The sequence below is a fragment of the Chanodichthys erythropterus genome, chromosome 16 (genome assembly GCF_024489055.1).
Source record: "Chanodichthys erythropterus isolate Z2021 chromosome 16, ASM2448905v1, whole genome shotgun sequence".
Taxonomy (NCBI): domain Eukaryota; kingdom Metazoa; phylum Chordata; class Actinopteri; order Cypriniformes; family Xenocyprididae; genus Chanodichthys; species Chanodichthys erythropterus.
Window position 1 is genome coordinate 15,187,833 of NC_090236.1, and position 8,984 is coordinate 15,196,816.

The 8,984-nt window shown below is 37.0% G+C and overlaps 1 protein-coding gene across 1 annotated transcript in view; it reads left to right on the forward strand.

Moving 5' to 3' along the window:
• The window catches only part of mfn1a (mitofusin 1a), a 125,459-nt gene that overhangs the window by 3,015 nt on the left and 113,460 nt on the right, over positions 1-8,984 (forward strand).

The following is an 8,984-nucleotide window of genomic DNA, read 5'->3' on the forward strand; positions in this document are numbered from 1 at the left end:
TTACTGAAATTGCTCTTATTCTTACTTACTGGGACAACCCTAAAAGCCTTTAAAAAAACCCCAAATACTACAGGGTTTTTTATGTTTAAGTTGGCTGCATAGTTGTGAGAAATTATAATCACAATTAAAGCAAGTGTAGGCAATTTCGCAGAGGCTAGCAAATAGTAAGCATAAGATCCCACCCTCCCTTCAGAGCGCTCTCCAAAGCACAGCCAGAGCAGAGTCCTCAAAGCACATAACATTACAATAATAATAAAAATAAACAACTTAAAAGCTCTGTACCATCTGTGTCATGATGCAGATGCTGCAGATCCATATCAGCATTGATAGTGTGGCCATAGAAATGCATAAATCCAATAGCTCCTAGTAGAACGTCACGAGTTGCCATTTTTTAATTACAGTATTTATGACATGGCATGAACGCAGCATAAGCTTGTTGTTTTGGTAGGGATAGAACTGTAAATCTGCATAGACTGTAAAAAAAAAAAACTCTATATAGCCTCATGGAACATGTGATGTCTGCGGAGGTGCGCGGAGGTATGGGTTGACAGGCAAGTAGGAAATCCTGTCACTGCATTCGAACCGAAAGCAATAATGATTGGAAGAACATTTTTTGGTCCTGAGACTTCCACAGAAGATAAGAATATATTCTATTTAAATATTTAGACCACTTCTATTATCGATTGCTTTCAGGATGTGAAGAGAGTTTCATCCAGAATAACAGAGTTTTTATGAAAAACATTGTCTGCCGTAGCTTTACACTTTATAGGGAACACATTTAAACTATTAACTACGACTTTTCACTCAAACAACTCCTAATTTACTGCTTACTAATAGTTAGTAAGGTAGTTGTTAAGTTTATGTATTAGATATAGAATGTCATGCAGAATAAGGCATTAATATGTGCTTAATAAGTACTAATAAATAGCAAATATTCTAGTAATATGCATGCTAATAAGCAACTAGTTAAAAGACCCTAAAATAAAGTGTTACCATTTTTTAAGTATCTGACAGACTACACAATTAAAAGAGGCACAGCTGTGAAGCCTTAAAAAATAGATTTTTTTTTTCTTTTCTTTAATTATACATTTTAATTTATACAAAGTATAGGGTAATGGTATGAGGACAGTTTTAGAAGGAATGCGTGATAATGTCATAATTTTGATCAAATGAATAGATACATTCTAGTGTCATCTCAGTTTAATATAGAATTTGGGTAACACTTTGAAATAAATATACAGTAAGTACTTGCAAATCATTTGCAAACTATTAGTTTATAGTTAATTCATTGTTATTATATTAACAGTGAGTTTTTCATTCATTGTCACTGTAATTAAGTTGGCTTGAAAAATCCAAAAAATCTGCTATATAAACTTATTATTATTCTTCCGTCTTCTTCTGAGCAAAATTTTAGACTGCATCTCGTCCTAGAGCTTTAAAGCTACAACCACCAAACTCGGCCCAGACCTTCAGACTGTTCTAACCGGGTGTGCTATATCTTTTCAGACTGCTCCAACTTACGGTTTTCCTAAAAATGCTGATCAAACTTGGAAAAACTCCCATTGACTTGCACTGAAAATCTGAACATTCCATAAACCTTCAACTGTTAAATTCAAATCAAAACAAACTGAAGCCCATTAAACTCAATGAAGCTTCCATTCTATTCTATTTCTAAGCCATTCAAACTCATTCAAACTCATAAACTAACTAACTTTCTAACTAACTATCTATCTAACTTACTAAATATCTAACTAACTATATCTATCTACACACACACACACACTCACTCACACTTACTTACTCACACATTATATAGCTTTTAAACTACTAAACTAAAACTTAAACTATTTAAAACTACTCCAAACCTTCTGGCTAGGCTTTTTCAAGCCAACTTAAAGTTTGTCTATGAACTTTACTCATCTAGTTAACATAATTACTATTGTTTAATTAGGTTGTAATAAAGGAACTGTTAATTGGTTTTTAGGAGAAAATAGTTCTCACTTTAGGTTATGTCACGGGAAAAAAGGAAAATGTCATTAATTAAGTGTTTTAAAACAACCTTTATTAGACATTAACTGCATTCATATTCAGTGTTCCTTAAAATGTTTACAAACACATTGAACACACACACGTTCGCATATGTTGATTATGGGAATTCTCCATACGTGTATACTGTACAAACTGTATATTCTATCCCCTTCTATCACTAACTCTACGGTACCCCTAAACCTACCCATCCCAGAAAACTGTCAGAAAACTATAAATTGCATTTATACAACATTCGACAGCACGAGTGTGTAAAGCGTGTCTTTAAAACCCTCTTTTGTGCAGAACTACTTCCTTCCGCCACAGATTCAAATGTATTTTGTATAGTTTTAGAGAGAAAGCCAAAGAGAGAGATCGCCTGAGCGAGCATTACCTGTGTCTGATATAACATTTATTCTTCAGGTCGAGGTCGATAATATCCATTATAAAAATCAGTTTATAAAACGAATAGTTCTGGTCCGCATGCATTGTGAAATTCCTGAAAACATAGAGCTGATCGCATTAAGGCCAATTCACACCACACCGACAAACGCCAACAAACACCAACAAACGCCGGCGAACAAGTTGGCCGTTGGATTAGAATTCTATGAGAAAAAACTGTCATGTTCACACCGCCCCGACAAACACCAACAAACGAGTGACGTCTGACTGGGAAAATTCCACATACGTGTAACCATGTTAACAATATTGTCAGGCAAGTTTATTACATTAATAATATAGTATCATATATATTTTCATTGTATTAAAGTATTGAGGCAAAACAAAAATACTAACCTGAAATCCGAAGGGCTGCATCGATCTGGTTTTTAAACTTTTTTTAGCGCGACCCTTTTTATTAACGAGAGTAAGCATATAAAACCATGTAGCTAAACAAGCCAAAACGAATTATTAAAAAACTAAACTGAAGGTAAACCTGCGTTGCTCTCATGGTGGTTATAACGTCGTTACCTCTCTCTTTCGGTGAAGTGGAGCAGCTGCTCTTGCTGAATGGCACGGATTGCACTATGGGCTATTGTACCTTTTGTATATTTTTATTTTTAACTGTATTTTATTTTTTATAACAAACAAGCTGCGATGTCACGTTTCCAGTACTCTGTTGAGTGTGCGTGAGGCGCGGGCGCGATCAAACAGCTGTCTATGCAGGGGACTTGCCTCACCGTCATGGCAACGGTTCGTGATCAGGTCAGATTACGTCAGAGTTTGTTGCCGTTTGTTGGAAAACTGCTCACACCGCGCAGACATTCCACGACCCGACAAACGCCGATTAAACATGTTCAGTCGGGTGAAAACCAACTCCGACCAACGCCAACAAACGCCAACAGGGTTATCACACCGATCCAACAAACTCCAACAGACGAGTTTGTTGGCGTTTGTTGGCTGTTGTCGGGGCGGTGTGAATTGGCCTTTACACAAGTATCGCTGTGCCACTGAGTGTTGCTGTCTGTCTGTCTCAGAGATTGTATATTATAGGGAGATGAGAGGGTCTGTATCTATTACCATTGGAGAAAGACGGCTAACTTAATCACATGCGGCACCTCTCAGCCTATTGTGTAATGGCAGTGACGTAAGTTCAAAACCCTGTGTACCGCCAGAGCCGGAGCGTTAGCATTAGCCATTATGCTTTTTTGGTTAAAGGTTGCAGGCTTGCCTTCCAGTGGCTTTGTCTGTCTTAGCAACATAAACATGTTTGTTCTCTGTTGATTTTGTTCATTGAAATTACTGCATTGTGTAGAAGAGTATTGTGAGAGAGATATCGAGTGACCGAGTGTATTATGTGCTTTCAGATATAGCATTTTCCTTCAGGTCAGTCCTATGTTCATAATAAAAAATACGTTTGAATGTCCGCTGCGATGCTCTTTTTAACATTTAATGGGTTTTCCCGTGCCCTGCCGACACTGGCAAAGCAATTGTCATTTGCGTCTTTTTGTGTTCACAACAAGTTTCAATATAAAAGTCTTTGCGACTGAGTAACTCGCTCATAAAGACAATCTTTGCCGCCATCTAATGGCGTAATAAATGTAACTTCTGTTGCTGGTCAGGGACTTTTTTTTTCAGCACAAGGACGGCTTTTAATGATTTTACTTCATGAAAGTTCCGTTGATACATATTTTTTTGGTTGTTTCAATATTTGTATTGTGTGGTAACCATTTTATAAAAGCAATAAGCCCTGTGAAGCCTTGGTTTACAGTGAATTTATAACAGCTAAGGGGGTACCGCTCTGCGTCGTGCCTAACAACGCCCCTTAGCTGTTATACATTCACTGTAAACCATGGTTTCTTGGGGTTTATTGCTTTATTGAGTATCTGCTGAGGAAAGCGATCTTTGTACATAATTTGTCCTTTTTACAGCTAAGGGAATTTTCCAAAACACACAGTGCTAAAACAACTTCCTTAGCAAAAGTTTCTTTCAATATAAAAGTCTCTTGCCACTGACTCATTGAATGAGTCTCATTCACTCAAAGTTTTGCCGCCATCTAATGAAGTCCTCTGGAGGTGAGCGTAGTGAGAACCCAAGAGCAGTTTATTGTATGGACTTGAACTTGAGCAGACTTGAACTTGAGCAGACTTGACAAAATGACTCACCGACAGCAGGTTACATGGTTACAGGTATACACGACAAAGGAACATGGGGAAGAATGGCTATACATACAAGAACTAAGAAAACACCTGACTAAAACAACCAATGGGGAAGTGACACAAGGAACAAGAGAACCAATGAAAGAACATAACTGAAAACCACATGACTATAACCAACCAATGAGAACATGACACATAGACTAAGGGAGAACAAGAGGAGCAAGGGAAGCATAACACAAACAAGCAACATGAATAAAACTACAAAATAAAAAGACATGAAATCCAAAACATGAACACAAAACCAAAACACCAATGACAGATCCCCCCTCTAAGGGTGGCTCCTGACGCCCAAAAAAAAAAAAAAAAAAAAAAAAAAAACAGTCAAGGAGGGTGGTGGAGAAGAGGCAGTCCTGTGGGAGGGATGGTGGGCAAGGCCCATGCAGAGGAATGGGAGGACCTGGGCATGGCAAAGGCGAGTCAGGGCTGTGTTCAATGGTGTACCAAGCTCCAAGCCGCAGGGAGTGCGATCAATATAAACAATAGGAAAACAATGGATCGCAATGACAGTTCGGACACTGAGGAAATTGTAAATGTTTATTCATAGGCTACTCGTATCACAAACCACAGTCATACAATTAGCCTGCTATGTGGTCAAGAGAGCAGGGACAGGCCATAATTAGACAAAATAACGGTCAAAAGAGAAAAATTGAGCTGTGTGAGGAGAAGCAGTGGAGAACATGGTAGGAGACCGGTGTTAGCTTAGATAGGCTATACACGTTAGCTAACAATATGCAACACTGTTCTTAGATCACAATATTGTACAGATTATTATGAATCAGGCAATAGCAAACCTAATGGTCATCTAGAAGTAGCGTTATTGATTACTAATAATAGAAACTAACTTCTTTAATATCCGTCCACACTCCACACTAACGTTACGTGATATAGCAGTTTCTCATCACGACTGATCTGGTAACGTTAGCAAATGTAAAAAAATAAATAAAAATTTAGCTGCGAGCAGCGATGACGGGCCAAAGCCCGGTGGCACCGCCACCCCGGTTGCTTCAGGTCAGCTGTGCACGGTGGGCAATGTGCATTTGAACGATTAAACATAAAAGGACTATGTCAATTTCAAACCACATTTACTGCAGCGGCTGATGCTCCTATGATGACAAACCACAAAAGCCACATGCATGAGATCGTTTAAATTGAGATGACTTTCATGTCACAGAATGTTATAAGTCTATTTCAAATGAGTGCAGAATATCATCATAATCTGAAATGTCTGGGTTTTTTCTCATTGCGAGTTCAGGCTGCATGATTTTAGCCAATTTTAGCTCGCAGACAGGTTTTGTGAAATCGCAGACAAATGCCCCAAATCACAGGCAAATCAGTGCTCTGTTATGCGAGTGCTCTGTCACAGTCTCTCCAACCATTTCCTCCTCCATATTCTTCTTTTATTTTTCTTGTTTTCGCTGCAAATCAGCACACAGGCCATTCGTATTGCAAGCTTCTTGCGGGTTACCGTTTTTAATAATAAACCCAGTCTCACTTGAGAACTCCGGTCTTGCATACGTGATATTGTGTTGTTTCCTTGTCACATCTCCCGTGTGTTTGGTTGTGAAACGTAGTTTGAGTGCCAGACAGATGTGTCGGCGATTCTTCCTATTCTAAATTCATGCAGTGTGAAACCTTCTGTCGCCAATCCATCATGCATTTTGAACACAACAGCGACTGAATTGAAAGCGAAAGTAATGCAGTGTGAAAAGGACAGTGACCAGACTAGTTTGAAAATCATGCAGTCTGAAGTCGGCTTCAGACAACCCCTATAAAAATTCTAGACCAAATTATATACTGTTATTTGTGCAAACTCCACAATGCTCTGAAATAACTAATCCAGCCATAATGTGAATGTCTGTGATTGTTGATGTTGTATAATCCTCACTCTTCTATTCATGTGTTTTTTGACCTCCATGAGCTGTTGTTTGTGCACCAATCTTATGCACCAAAAGCATGCGTTCATTTAATTTTAATATGTGTGGTATAAGATAAAAAATAAAATGGAAAAATAATAAATAATAAATAGAGCCAAATCACAGAACCTGCAAAGACAATTTTAATGTCAGTCTCAGGTATTAATAAGGTTCATATCTTGAATTTTCTGCTCACTTATGCAAGTTTATTTTAAACAGCCACTTTCATAATCATGTGAAATTTTACTGAAACAGGGTTTTTTTTTAATAAATTTGAATGATATCAGTAAATAAATAATTCAAAAATTCTCATTGTAATTGTTAAAAATAAATAACTCAATATTTAGAAAAAAAATAAGACTGTAAAGCACACATATGCATACACAGAGAGAGAAAAAGATATATATAGGCAGTGTGACACAGACATAGACCCACAAACAGACACCCCCCACCCCCACCCACACACACACACACACACACACACACACACACACACACCCCCGAATGAGCCTGAGGTAATATGGGGGAGGACAGAGAGGGAGAGAGACTGAGACAGACTGAGAAGATCGTTTTAAACAAACAAAACAAAAAAAAATCTTAATTATGACAAAGTAGTCTTTGATATTTTTTAAAATATACCTGCACAAACAGTATAATTAAAACAAATTATTTGTTTCAAAATGATTATATATGTTTGACTTATCCAACCCTGTTTTAAAAATAGGTATATGCTGCCCTCTAGTTGTTACTCTATGTATGACATTAATTATATTTGATTGAAAAATGGATTAATCTGCCTATTTTTAATTACACATGCTTTTTGAATTGGAAGAAAATGAATAAAATGTGTTTATTTCAAACATCTATATTATTCTATACATAAATTAATTGTGTATAGTGTTTTTCTTAATAGAGAATATGAGTCATTCCGTTTACCTTTTTTACATTACTTCAATCTATTACCATGGCAAAACGGTTCGAGATATCCATTATCCGTTTTCAATTTAACATCTTCAATGTCTTAGCAACATGTAAAAAATGTTTGGTCTGAATGGAATAAACTCCCTAGAAGTAGTAGTTTAAAATTCAGAGCCTGTTTAGTCAAAAAATCCACATTCAAACCAAAATAGCAGACTTCATATTGGTCAGAGCTAATGACTGTAAATTAGAAAATTGTCCAGGTTTGGTGACTGTAGGTTAAACTAACCCCCCCACTTTTGTCAAAAGGTGGCGCTATAGAGGCCCTGCTCCCCGCCCGTTTCTACGGTTTTGCCCATGTCTGCTGGTTGATATCTCTGATGTGTGCATTGAGTTTCATGCAATTTGAAGCATGTTAAGAGTCTCAAAAGCTTCCAAAACTAATATTAAAGTTTGATGCGTTGCCATGGCAACAGTGTTTGCGATATCACTATTCTTTTCAAAGCCTTAATGCAAATGTCTGTGATTGCTGATGTTGTATCCACCTTATTCCAACGCCCCATGATGCTTTGCACGAATTATGGGAGTAATTTCTGTTAAACTGTAAACGGTCAGTGATAGACACTATGGTCTTTTTAAACAGATGACATTATTCTACTCACCCTTCAACCAATGAACAATAAATGGACATTTAAAAGTGTGAAAGCATCAACAACATAATTTCAACAAGCCATGTAAAGGTGTGATTTTTTCCACAGCAATAACGGATGGGTTGAACATATGCTATAATAATATATATGTGCATTATGTAATACATTGCCTTAATAAAAAAAGGTCATGAACTTCAGCATTGTGTGATACCTGTGAAACAAACCTGGAAAGAGACGTGAGGCTTTGAGGAGATTTTTTGTGCATTCCAGTGAATTATTAATGGGATGTATTGTAAATTATATAGAGAGAACAGACTACAAATTTACAGTATATGCTGTCCTTTTTCATACTATTACAGCAGTATGCAAAGAGACAAAATAAAATATTCTGGAGGATAGAAAGCAGCTGCTGAAAAGAGCTCTTGCCATAGATATTTTTGTTGTAACATATTACAATGCCAAGCGTTATGTCATTCTCATGATGTCTGAAAATAAAACATGAAAGAAATTGACAGCTGATTCAGTCAAGCTGACTGATAAGCTTTAATTGTAGGGCAACCATATGATTTGAAACAATAAGTTTCAGTTTTTTTGAATGGAAGTTCACCAATCCGGAAGTGGAACCCGTAATTTGAAACGCAGTAGGCTAGTCAGGAATAAGGCTAGTCAATAATCCTCACACTTTATGTTTTTGACCTCCCTGAGCTGTTGTTTGTGCCCCAATCTTATGCACCAAAAGCATGCTTTTGCAGTGTGTTTTTATATTTGAATTAACCCTAATTATCAAACTAATAATGTAATAATATGTTGTCAGTGGCCTA